The 14,064-nt window shown below is 36.2% G+C and overlaps 2 long non-coding RNA genes across 3 annotated transcripts in view; one reads left to right on the top strand and one right to left on the bottom strand.

Moving 5' to 3' along the window:
- The first annotated feature begins 461 nt into the window (after window positions 1–461).
- On the top strand, window positions 462–12,061 carry LOC136830221 (uncharacterized). The gene is made up of 3 exons (XR_010850601.1): window positions 462–609; window positions 5,373–5,475; window positions 9,283–12,061. It is a non-coding gene; the product is annotated as an uncharacterized lncRNA (long non-coding RNA).
- Window positions 11,971–14,064, bottom strand: part of LOC136830222 (uncharacterized) — a 35,306-nt gene continuing 33,212 nt past the window's right edge. Inside the window, exon 4 of one of the 2 annotated variants that reach the window (XR_010850603.1) lies at window positions 11,971–13,393. This is a non-coding gene — a long non-coding RNA (uncharacterized lncRNA). The remainder of the gene's footprint in view (window positions 13,394–14,064) is intronic. The other variant, XR_010850602.1, reaches the window with a different exon arrangement.

Here is a 14,064-nt window from a genome sequence, read left to right on the forward strand (position 1 = left end):
AGCATTCACTTCACTAAAGCACGGACAAATTTCATTGTCATCAATCAAAATATGAATTTATTCATTCACCTGTCCGTCTTTATTTTTGGATCTCTTCTGCGTGCCCTCATTTGCTTAGCCAGGCATGGCTTTTCTTGTTTTCAGTGTTATAGAAGGTTTTTTTTTTTAAGAGCATGCCTTAAATTTCTTTGTTTATACTGGAATCTTTTGAGATCTAGCTTTTTTCTCAAGTTATTCATACTTGGACAATTGCCCTGTTTTAAACAGCAACCAATTTTCTTAGGTTGTAATCTTATAGTGCTAGGGAGACTGAAAGATTACAACCTAAGAAAATGGGTTGCTGTTTTAAACAGGGTTATTGTCCAAGTATGAGTGACTTGAGAAAAAGCCAAATCTCAATAGGTGGCGCCATTGTCGTGAAAGGTTCACTCCTGATCCTTGCCAAAAGGCTTTGGGACTCCTTGAAATGAAAATTTAAATGGTGGTCTTAGCAGACGTAAGTGAAGGAACTGTAAGAGCTGGACATTTTGCCTAATCATTTCCAAGTGGAAAGCTATATATAAAAATCGTGAATACTGAATAATTGCTGGTGTTCCTTTCAAGTGTGAGGTGAGTCATGTCATAATTCTTATATTGGTGATTAATTTTGTAATAGATGATGGGTATCATTACGAAAAGACTTTTATTTTGGAGGACCGGATAGGAAGTTATTGAATCCGTATGGAAATCTTTTTGGAAGCGTTAACGCGTCATTTATACATACTAAAAATGAAATGTTTTAGTATATAAATAACTAGAGAAGCGTCAAGTCCCCATAGCCCTAGTGAGAATGTTGATTTGATGAAGGAAGAGAGCAGTCAGGTGACAGATACATCGAGGAAAGAGAGGAAAGTTTATTCTCGAAATTGACGCTTTTTTTTTTGCAGGATGTAATGTGATTTCCAGAGATATTTCAACCCGAGCTTCTCGTGCATTGGGGAGAAACCAATTAGATCCAGAGTTATTTTACTGTTAGACAGCCTGAAAATGTAAAATTAGCAGACACATGATTTTGCAGGCGGTTAATAAATGTTCCTTGAAAAAGTTATTACAATATTTAGTCCAGTCTGGCAGATGAATGTGCATTTTTTTTTTTTTTGTTTTTTGGTTGGTAGTATGAGGAATAGCTTAACTGGTGCTGCATGGGCAATGTACTATGGAACCCATACTGTCTGAAGTAGCTAAACTGGGAGGCATAATATCCCAGGGGAGCTGAAGTGAATGTTTTGTATGGTAATTTATCATTTTTAACTTTAAAAATATATTGTATGAGGTAACAGGTAACCATAGTTATCAGCTTAGTATTTTGTATTGCAATTTATGAAGATTCTTACTTGGTGTAGCAATTCTGAACTACTATCCAAAAGTTACAAAGGGTGTTTACCTAGACATATCAAAAGACTGAATGGGGTGAAAGTTTAAAAAATCCTTGACCAAAAACAGCTTTACTGAAGTTTCTTGCATCAGTGCTTTATCTGAAATAATGCAATGGGGCCTTTTAGTGGTTTAGTTTATATTAGGTTAATTTTTTTCTTGTTTTGTCTTGTAGTCAGATTTATTTTACTTAGATAAAATCTCAAGATTTAATTTGAATTACGTTAATGGATTTTTTAACATCTTGATGGTTTTTTTTTGCGTCCTTCTGAACAATAGAGCTATTGTACATTTCTGAAATTCTCGAAAACGTGACAATCGAAAATTATAGGTACAGTACACATCTTGACAATCACCTAGCCTGGGATGACGTGACTATCATGGAGTGTTTGCAGGTTGTGTTTGCACTCACTAGTTACCTCAGACTTTACTAGAAAATAAAAATGTTGTAGTGGTACTGCGATTACATAACAGCCTAATCAAGGGAGCAGTGCCCTACCTGTTTGTTTTTGGCGGATCACTGAGTCACTGCTTATATAAACTTACTTGGGATTTTCAGTCAGATTATCTACGTTGAACATATAGGCCATAAACAAGTAGCGATTCCCAAAATCTTGTAGTTTACCCACATGTAATGCATTCAAAAATGGCCCCGTGTCATCAAATGACATTGGGAGGATATCTTGTTTGGAAGCAAGCATACTGGTCCACAGGAATGTGGGGTAGGGTTGACGGCTCCTTTCTACCCCTGCCTTTTGACTCCTTGCTTACTGCTAGAACCTCTTTAGATGAGTCAACTGACTTACTCTGCTTTCATAGACAAAGTGATTAGGTTTTTATAGTTAAATAGGTTGTGATGCAGGGCTTAGTTACAACTCAAGTAAATGCACACCTGGTAACTTTGCAGAAACTTCCACAGAAAGGAACAAAAGAATGTATTGGTAAATAATTTTTGTGTTGAAATAATTAGATGGCAATTTTTTGTGTGTCACAATGTAACGAAGTCCCAAATGCAATTGTACCATTGAGAAATTCTGAGATAATGGGGCTCTTAATTATAGATTATATATGTAATTAGTGTTGGTTTTAGTAGGTTTGGAATTGGACAAGAAGCAATTTTTCTTGTAGCTGGCATTGTTTATTGGCTGTAAAGGCTATGCCTTTATTAGGTATGGCAATGGGCTTATAATAAAATTTGCTTTTATTATGGCACTGTGAATTACCTGGAGCAAGTCAAACCAAGTTTGTAACAAAAGTGATAGCAAACATATTAATGTTACTGTCAAACATAACTGAGCTGCTCTTGTCTATAACCACTTGGATTTGCCGCCTATTACACTTTGCTGTTTTTGTTGCCATTCATTCTAATGCTTTGATGTGTCGTTCTGAGGGTAATACTTTGGTCTCTGTTGTGTAAGAGTTTTGGTGTGGCTATTCTTGTAGGGTGTAGGTAATGTCTTGTTATCTTAGTTTGCCGTGAGTAACTTTGCTGTCTTGGTTGTTGTAGGTAATGCTGTGAGTTCATTGTTGCTATAATTATATCTGGCAGTATTTAGTTGCTGTGGCCTCTATATGACGGCCTTTGTTGCTTTTGAGTTATTGCACTAAAATTTGTTAACTAAAGCTGCCCGATGTATTTGGTGGCCTGGGTTAAGCTCCTGCGCCATGAGCTGAGCATGTCTGTGTCTTTGTTGTCCATGGCATATACACATATGTGCTGTGGGTAAGGCATGTTTGTCCTTGTTGCTGTGGATTGTGGATGGCTGCCTTTGTTGCCTTTGCCTGTGTGTGGCTTTGTTATGCATGTCTGTCTCTCAGTTGCTCTGGGCTATCACTTCTTTATTGCAGTGGGTTATGCATATCTGTGCCATTTTTGCTGTGGGTTATGCATGTTTGTATCTGTTGCAGTTGGTTATGCATGGTAATCTTTGTTGCATTGGTTGCACCCATAGGCTATGCATGGTTCTCTCTTACCATGGGTCCATGTCTTTGTTGCTATGATTAGTCATGGCCGCGTCTTTGTTGCTCTAGGTTACTATGGCCTTGTTTTTGTTGCTGTGGAACACCATGGTCGTGCCTTTGTTTCTCTTAGAAGTACATTTTAAGTAATGAATTAAGGTAATTAATAATATGGTTGTGTCCTGCTACTAAATTGGCTGCTGTGACATTTTGTGTAAAAGCCATATGAGAAAGGCCAGGTTTACCAGTGTGCGCAGCAGTATAGAAATTTCTTTTAGAAGTAACTTATAATAGACTTACCATGACCATTTGTAGGGGCTTTCCTAAGACATTAAATTACAAAGAAATCTATATTTTTATGCAATGGGTTAGAGGTAACTGTTTTTACTGTAAGCCAAACAAGTCTTATGAATGGAAAGAAGCAACATTTTTTAAGTTCATTAAATAGGTAAGGACTTGGGTATCCAGAAAAATAGCGCAATGTAAGCTAAACTTGCATTGCTGAAAACTGCATTGCATAGTTACTCTTCACACCCACATTCTCTAGCAGAATAATCATTAACTGCGCACCGCTCGAAAGGTAACTGATTTTCTGTTCAAAAGCTTATTTTGTGACCCGAAACAGAGTCTAGTATCGTATTAGACATATCCAGTGGCTATTCTAGTCTCCTTGCAATTGTGCTGGGTAGCTTGACAAGTCTCTAAAACGAAGTATGATACGGCCTCCAAGAAAAATGAGGTACTGCACATTGGCTTCAGCGTATTCTGTAACCCTGCTAGAGTAGAAACTGGACCAAAAATTGTGTATCATCGGAAGGTTCTTTTGGTTTCTTGTTTGCTGATTTATGGCTTAGCAGTTTGTGGAGTGAAGTTTAACGTCGCCCAAGGTCACTGAATCACAGTTTTCAGCATATTTTCTTTACCCCGCTGTTAAACCGTAGCATTATAATTTTACATTTGACACTTTTATAATCTGAATGAAATTGCAGCACCATTTATATTACCGCAACGTAACTTGATGCTTGACAGAGGAGAAAGCTTACTGTGGTGTTATTTATGATGAGAATCATTTCAAACTTATGAAACTATGAATCTCTGGATAAAGAGTGTTGTCTAGAATATTTATCTAAATTCTTGTGGTCCCAAGAAAGTCGGACCGTGCCAGGAAAGCCTGGAAACTGCGTTAAAGGTCCAAGCCATAATTCTTGACTTAAATACTGAACGGTTTTGATTTGCTGTAAAGTACTGAAAGATTCTGATTTGCTATAAAGTACTGAAATATTTTGAATTGATATAAAGTCTATAACCGATGATACATGTGTCGGAAAACTGACTTCAGGCTTCGAAGCCTGATCATTGGTATCTAGATCCATTTAGAATTTTTTCTGAAAGATGTAACTTGCCAAATTGTCATTTGGTTAATTAGATATAAGACTGGAGGAATGTTCTAGTAAGAGTTTAGGCAAAGATAATTTAGCATTGTTGTTACAACAAAACTTTTTTTTTCCTGAAGTGCTGATTTCGGGGTTCAGTTACAGGGCTATATACTTCTCCACTCCCATTGTGGTCTACCCATTCCACGTAGCAGTACGACAGTTCATATCAGTTTATGGTTAGGTTTTCTTCCCATCACTCATATTTTTAGGGCAGCTGATTTGGTTTTTCATGTACAAATCTGTTCTATTAGCTGGCTGTGGGCGGGGTTTTTGCTATTCCAAGTAAAATGTTCTCAATTCTAATTTTCATCTCAGGATCGTGGCCAGCCAGGCTTTCCCTGTGTCAATTCAGGTATTTGTTGCGTACTGGCTTGGTTTACTTTCTTCACTATGATAATTTAGTTAAGTATAGCAAGATCTCTCTCAATTCAGTCAAGCATAGCAAAACCTCTCTCATTTTAGAATTTCAAGTTTTTGTCAGTGTGAAAGGTTATTTTCGTCGATTCTGTTTAAAGGTTAGTGTCTGAGTTAGTAAAATCATACTAAGTCTCAAAATCTTTCCAGGCAAAGAGTGACCCTATGATGGATCCGACGACATAATGGTTTCTTATGAGTTCACCTTGTGGATCTTGACAACATTCAGTGCCTCCAACATAAACGCACGTTGGTAAGTAAATATTTTCCAAAAATATTTTACTTGATGGAATGGTAATAGCCGAGAAAAATATTGAAAAAGGACAAATAAATTGTGATATTGGCTGCTCATGTTTTAAAAGTTCGGAATTTAATCAGGAGTCATTACTAAAGCATATTGATAAACCATATGTAGTTATAGGTGGACAGAAAATTGGTGTTGAAGTAATTAATGAGTTTAAAACGCTAAAGGTACTTAGTGAATGTAGAGACAGATTGTCGTTTTATATTTGGGCTTATGTACGTCATATATTGTATATCAGTAATGATGCATAACAAAATATCTCATTTTATCATATGTATATGTAAGCAAACTCACAAGTGAGTTATTTCTCGCCGACCCTTGGAGTAAGGTTCTTACTGCTATAACTTGCACTAGAACTTTATACCAGTTATTGTTTAGGATTATGCTCCTAGTCTTGCACCTTTATAGTTTTTGCTTTTGAATTTCTTGAATTAATGATATGACACGTAGTGCATTCGTGTAAAAAGACAAAAGGCTATATGCTAGGAAGCTCCAGTCGAATTGCAATAAAAGCCGTTAAAAATAGGAAGGTTGTAGTTCATTTAACAGATCAGAGGAAATCAGCTCGTATGTCCCTTTGTAGTGGAACTGAAACCTTCAGAAACGAAGCACTATTTAAAAACAAGGATCTTTAAAACACAACTCCCTATAACTAATAATACTGCCAAGAGACTCTTCTACAGTTTCACTTAGAGGAAAAAAAATTCGTGGATAGGGTGACACTGTAAAATCTCGATAACGTGAATCCTTCAAAAGTGCCAGTAGACACTTAAAAAAAAAACCGAGTCTTCCTTCTTCAGAATAGGTAGTTCATAGCTAGGTATTTCAGTGATATCTCCCGTACAGTATGGAATCCTATACGAATTGCTAGGGCGTCCGTTATCATTAGAAACTAACAATGCTGCATCAGAAACTACGTCTGATTTGACCAGAATTTGTGTGATTTATTAATGGTCCTTTGTAATGCTGGTTGTTTATAAACTGATATTTCGGTTATTTTAATTGCTAGTAAAGTTCAGGAAAATAATGATTTAGATATTTCTGTATTTGTACTGTTTTTGACTATCAATTTCCATAGTAATGTATTTATTGGCCATGTTGAGGATTATATACACAAAAGTAATGAAAATTTGCCTTCGATTTTATGTATGTTACCGTACTTCATATATAGAGGATATTAATTGTTTGAAGTATATCTGGTTTTGTGGTTCAGATTTGACAGGAAATTAATCAAACTCGTTGGGCTCTCTCTCTCTCTCTCTCTCTCTCCTCACAAATACACACTCATCCACATGCAAATGTATACCCGTCGCGTATAAAACTGCGTCTTTGTTATAATTATTAGGTTTCTAGTAGTAGTTTAGCTTCACCCTTGTGATAGTGGATATTTGCACCGGAGTTGCTCTTACCCGCTTTTGATAAAATTTCTTGAGATTTCGTTTGTTAAACAAGGAATTATGCTTTGATAGGACGGTTTCCTTATGCTTCGTCAAAAGCAGAGTATTTTCTTCCTGGATGTATTAGATAATTTTAGTTTGAAAGTAGGAACTTGGAGTATTAGGTGAAAAAGTTCGTAACCTGTCCGGTCGGCGACTGGCAGGAATCAGGCTGCGCAACTAAAGTAAAGTTTAACCCAAGTATGTCAGTAATGCCCCTTATTCTCTATAGTTTTCTTATTCCATTTATTCCTTATAATTTTCAAAAGCCTAGGTAAGCATAAATCACAAGACCAAAAAAGAATTATTCACTGTTATAATGACTTAGTCACCCAAATGTAACGTTCTCTTTTACAGAGCCTAAGGAAAACTGTACTGGGTCACTATAATAAAGTGAAAAACCTCGTCGATTATTATTATATTTTATCATTATTATTATTAAATCGAATAATGGGTACACTATAAAAACTACTATAATAAAGTGAAAAACCTCGTCGATTATTATTATATTTTATCATTATTATTATTAAATCGAATAATGGGTACAGACTAAAAAAACCTTAATTGGTTACCTGAATAATTTGAAAACCTCGTTGGTTATTATTATTAGGTATTAACTCGAATAATTAAAGGTATAAGATTTGGTATCTTTGTTTACTCACTGAGAGGAAAATTTTGTTTAGATTTGCTGGCCTTATGCCAGCACGAGCTCCTACCTCTGGAGTAGCCCTTAGATTTCTGATCTCGATTATAAAAGACTGGCTGTTTGACTTATAGGACTGAAAAATACAGCATATAGGACTGAAAAATACAGCATAGTATATATGAGATGATTAATTTTATTAATCATTCGAATTTGTTTGCGCGTAATTTTGATTAGTTTGCAAGGGTATTGCATAATACTTTTATACCCACCTTGTAAACATTACATACACACACTCACGTTTTACACACCACATACGCAAACAGGCTTACACACACACACACACTACTCACATTATTCACTCCTATTAAATATACACATTCATACTTGTACTGTACATATGTATTTTATATAATACACTAGGCTTGCACGAACCATACATATACACAAAACACTATATGCTACGTACTTTTACACTATACACACCTCTCACACGAATATGGCACACTACAAAAACAAACATGCGCAAGCTTATACATGATCATCATAGGGACATGCTTATGCACATTGTACGTGCACACTTTCACATACACCTTTGATACTACACGCACACGCACGCAGTCACAAACATAGTCACAGTTGGCAATTCCACCTATCCCTGCTGAGTAGCCTATTTTTCTCATAGTTTTCCTTAATTTTATTTCCTGGTGGTACTTCGAGACTTTAATTGCTTTTTGCTGTACCAAGTCTGTCTTCATAAGGTCGCCAGTACTGGAAAAATCATCTTGATTTTCCACTTGTTTGTTGCATATGCAATAAGGCCCTTGCTTAAATTTTCTAATGAGACACAAGTCTGTCTTCATAAGGTCGCCAGTACTGGAAAAATCATCTTGATTTTCCACTTGTTTGTTTCATATGCAATAAGGCCCTTGCTTAAATTTTCTAATGAGACAGGTCCTTTCAAAGTATCATTTTTAGAGTACGGATTACTTTCTTGGAACTTGAGTACAATCGGAGCTTGCTGTACTTGAAAGCAAATGCCATAAGGAACGCAGCTCTCCAACATTGCTTAACAAAAATGAATTTGATGCCTCATGCTTGAGGAGTAATAAATATTTGCGTTAGTTTAGGCTATTGATACTTCTATGTAATATAAATTAATGGCAAGTATAAGGCAGTGTTAAATTACAGAAATTATACTCTTGAATTCAGTGGGGATTTATAATACTGTATGTGGGGTATATTTGAAGGGTTTTGCCTTTGTTACTATGGTTATGCCTTAGCTCTCTACGTGTTTTGTCTCAAACTAAAAATTTCATCCTGACTTAAAACAACAAAATACCCATGCTACTTTTGTTTTAAGTAATCATTCCTTAGTTTCCAGCGAAATTTAGTATGGAAGGTTGTATAATTGGTCACAAGACAAAAGCATGTTTCTAAAACTTTACTCGATTTTGAGCAACCAAACTAAGCTGACAGGATATTTTGAAAATCGAGTAACCAAACTAAGCTGACAGGATATTTTGAAAATCGAGTAAAAAACTAAGCTGACAGGATATTTTGAAAGCAGTAACTGTAGAACATTAGTGCTCTTTGTGTTCTATATTTATTAAATTTTCTCATTTTTTGACCCGATCCTACCGTGCTGTCTTCTGACTCGCAAATTTCATTTTTCAGGCATCCTTGTGAAGCAGTTTTCTACCTGACCCCAGTGACAGCACTAGAGCCTTTGGTAAGGCGTTGTCAAATCCAGCCACCACAGTTTCACCAGAGCCCTCTGTAGGGAGGGCAACTTACCCACCACCTGTCTTTCGAGAGACCAAAGTCTTCCTTACGGAAAGTTGCACCAGCTTAGCCTCTGCCTAGTCTCCTGCGGTAAACCAGAGCCTTCTGTAAGGAGAATTGCACGAACTCCAGCCTCCACCTAGCCGTGTTAGTTGAGACCATAGCCTTTTGTAGAAAGTGAGCCAGCTCCAGGATAGGATGGTATATAATGTGGCCTGCAGATCATTACCTTGCCTGACCCATGAGTCCCTCCTACCTGCAAGTGCGTTGTCATATTGGATATTGTGAGCTGCAGACATGCAACTGAAAATAATCCTGGCCTGGAGGCTGGCAACTTTTTTCTATAAAGCCCCGTTTTATACTGAGGAGGATAAAAGAGATGAAGTAGGTGTGCTTGGCCCTACCACGAGAGAGAAGGGGAAGACTATTTTGGTACTGGTACTCTCCCTCCCCCCCATCTCTTTCGGTACAGGATGAAAGGAAGCCCCTGCGTGTATTGAGGACTGTACTGGTTCTTTGCAGTTACATCATATCTTACGACTAGTTTCTATATTATGTAATACAGAAAGATAGTATGTTTTTCCCCCCAATACACCAATGTATTGACTGAATATTGTTTTAATTTCAGTTCTAAAACTAGCATTACATTGACTATAAAGATAAGGTTCTCTGCTTGGCGGACGCCACCAGCTTACTAAAGGTGTTCGCGGAGCTTGTTAACTCGAAGTTCCTGATGGGTTCCTCATCTAATCGCTCGGAAGTTATATATACAAATTCCAGTTTCCTCCTCTCAAATGTACCCATGTCCTCCTTTCACTGCTGAGGCCCTAATTCTCCGTTATGTAAGGGCCTCAGCAGTGATATTTCTGATTTAAATCAAATAGGATGACTTAGGTGTAAATTATGCTGCTCAAGTAAATTATGCAGCAACTTGGCAGAAGATGCCATGACTCGCAAAACAGTGCACTTGATGGTAGCACATTCTGGTCAGCTGTCACTTGGGTAGTCTGAACTGTTTTACTTGACGCATTTCATTTCAAAATTCCATGCTGCCAAAAACAAATAATTCACATATACTGTAAATGACATGTCAGGTACATCGAATGAAAGCTAGCAAATTTGTGGATAATAGATAATTTATTAGTAAACTGGTGTAGACATTGGCCCAGGATACACAAGGCTTTATAAGCTGTAGTCTGCACATGGAATAAGCAGATTTACTTAAGTTATATTAACGGAATAGCAAGTTTAATTACAACAACTAAAGTACTATGAAATAAATTATAGTTTAAACATCAAATGGAATATTACGTAAAATGGAATATTACGTAAATATGACAAATTAAACTAGGTATGTTTTAAAAATACAAAATGAGGTTGTAGGTATTTACGACACGACCCAGTGCACATACCTGAACGCCATCGTCAACAACACAAAGGATAAACATAAGCCTTAAGACGTCTGGTGATCTGTCGTCATTCCATGTGCTAGACTGAAGTAAAGAGGCAGAAGTGTATAGAAAATGACTGCTCTTTTAGGTCTATTTTGTGTGGTAAATTCAATACGTGAGACGTTGCTGTAATAAGATTACATAAATTAAGTAAACTAACAATTACATCAAAAGCTTTTTCAACATGTCAACATAAAACTAAAAATTACAATTACAAAAAGCTTTTTCAACATGTCAACATTATAAATAAACTAACAATTACATCAAAAGCTTTTTCAACATGTCAACATTCCTAGTTAAAGGAAACTCAAGTGTCTCCCCACTTCTGTCGACGACCCTACGTACAACCCTTTCAAAAATTTAATAAAATGAAATCGGGACAAGTTAAATGCTTAACCTCTCAGAACTACTGCAGATAAAACAGGCATTCTTCGTCCTAACATCCAGATTTCCATAGTGACTGATACTCTGCATACACTCACCCGCTGTTGTCCTGTGATGAAGATTTAATCCTTTGTTGCGTTCAGTCCTCCTCAGCCCACATTTGTGTCAAGTATGCTGGGTGTATTCACTGAAACACTTCGCTACGAAAGGGTATAGAGATTAACTGACCTGTGAAAGGTCTTGAGAGTAACCCGCTTCTGATATCATATTTCTAGTGTTCTCACATCCATTTCCTTAGTTTTACTGATGTTAGCGGATTCCAGAATCCTCCTTTTGTATTAGCACTTTATGAAAACAGCTCTCTGTCTCCCCTATATGGTCGAAAATCCTTAAGTTATCAGCATATCTTACTGATCGTTTATGCTCAGTTATCAGTTTTTGTGAAAAATATCTACCGGTCTCCCCGACGTATATTTCATTGCAGTTACTGCACGGGCTTCTACAAGACCGACTTTTTTCAACTTGAATATGTATTGGCAAATGAACTGTAGATGGATTTAGAATACTGAAAAATAAAGGCGGTCAGATTTCAACCTTTGTAACGTTTTTTGGTATTTTCATAAAAAGGGAGATCTAACTTTTCGTTGCAATCTTTACTTTTCTGTAGAATATATTGTTCGTTTTACTGATAGCCTAAAATATAATGTCTGTAGAATATATTGTTCGCTTTACTGATAGCCTAAAATATAATGTCTGTAGAATATATTGTTCGTTATGTCTGTAGAATATATTGTTCGTTTTACTGATAGCCTAAAATATAATGTCTGTAGAATATATTGTTCGTTTTACTGATAGCCTAAAATATAATGTATGTTGGGTAGAGTAACTGGGTCAGATGTTTGTAATTTTTTTCCCAGTCCTATAATTAGCTGCTCTGAAATATGGAGCAGCCAACCATGTTCTTTAATGAAACTAGTTACGTAGCTACCAACCATGTTCTTTAATGAAACTAGTTACGTAGCTAAAGTAGTCGTTATAGAAACATCGAAAGCAGGCTTCCTATTTACGACCAAAGCATATTTTTTTGTATTATTGTGAATAAAAGATCTAAAGAGGTTAAAGTCTCTTGCCATTCGGTTTTGAATCTAATGATTGGCCCTAGCCTTAATTAGTTTATTAAAAATGTCAATGACATAACCCCAGCTATTGTCCCAAAACGTAAAGATATCATCCACTTGCAAAACCATATGCTATGAGTTGTTGCAGACAGCTAAAATTTTTTCAAATTAATTCCATACAAACGTTCGTTAGGGGAGGGGTCCTGCCCATACTGCAGCTGAAAATTCGTTTTATAAAAGTTACCGTTGAAAGAAAAATTGTTGGTTGCGCTTAGGTTAATTCATTCTACCGTTTAATCAATGACCAGAGGAAAACGTCCCTCGCATAAATGTAATTTCCTACTTTAGTAAAGACAACACTAACCCGGTAGAGGACTTTGGTAAATTACGATTCCACAAGTAAATTTTTTTTTAATAAAAAACCTACACCTCAGATCTGGCAAGTCCTTTTTTTACTATTCTAAAAGAAAACATGTGGGTATTTATGAAATCCCACACAATAACTATAGAGATTAATACTGAAGGGGGGGGGGTTCTTCTCAAAAGAAAAATAGAGCATAAGTGATCAGGGCTACAGGGGACTTTTTGACTGATATAATGCTGGTCATACATTGAACTAGAATGAGGCTGGTTTGTTTTCCAGAAATAACTTTTCTTACAGGAATTACGAGTCTGGAATCCGCTATCAGCAGTGAAACCGAACACAAACTTATTAGGACACAGGAAATCCGATTTCAGAGTTGATCTTAGGACCCATTCTTAAGCAAGTGTTCTAGGATCGATGCAGGTGGAAATTAAAGATGGCTAAAAATAACATTGATCCAAATCATCACAGACAACAGCCATTTCCAATCCTACCAATGTCTATATTCCTAATCTGAATATTCCATATCACAGACAACAGCCATTTCCAATCCTACCAATGTCTATATTCCTAATCTGAATATTCCATATAAGTACCCTTGCCACTTACCAACAGTCAAAATTAATGGTTTTGTCGTGGTGTTTTTATGAGCAAGCTTCGTACACAGATTACAGTAACCAGATATTCTGTGAGAGAGAGAGAAAAATTTAACAGAACAATTAGTGAAAAATGTTTACAGCTCAGAATAAAAAATGTGTGATCATCTCTGAAGGACGAACAATTTTGTTAGATATAACCCTACTGAAATCAATCAGAAAATATTTGAAATTACTGTAACAGCGAACTAATGACTCTTATGTTAATCACATCCCTCAAAATACCAAATTCTGGAGTAATTACTCATTTGCAGTGGTAAGTCTAATAATACAGCATTGCTTTACACGAGTAGCAGATGCAAACATTTTAGAATAGGATAAGCGCCTCACAAATTCTATCAGTTATACTGGATACGTACGCTCTTTGCAGAATGATCTGTAATTTTATGAAATAACTGCAGAAACATAAAAGAAATGTTCTCTAAAAACTGTAGTAACTTTAAATTATTTTATCTGCTCCGTTCACTGACAACGAAAATAGAACGAATACACCATTAAAAAAAACAACTAATGTTCTGCACTAACTCATCAACACTAAATTTTGATACTTTGATAGCTTATGATCCGATTCATGCCTAAAAATAGTCGAGAAACTTCTGAAGTTTACTTCTGGCCTTAAGTTTCTCCGAGCTGTGAGGTGCTTCAGTCAGTTATTCCAAGCCTTAGTTCCTTAATTGGAGTCTAGAAACATTCTTAATTTT

The sequence above is a fragment of the Macrobrachium rosenbergii genome, chromosome 46 (genome assembly GCF_040412425.1).
Source record: "Macrobrachium rosenbergii isolate ZJJX-2024 chromosome 46, ASM4041242v1, whole genome shotgun sequence".
In the NCBI taxonomy this organism is placed as follows: Eukaryota; Metazoa; Arthropoda; class Malacostraca; order Decapoda; family Palaemonidae; genus Macrobrachium; species Macrobrachium rosenbergii.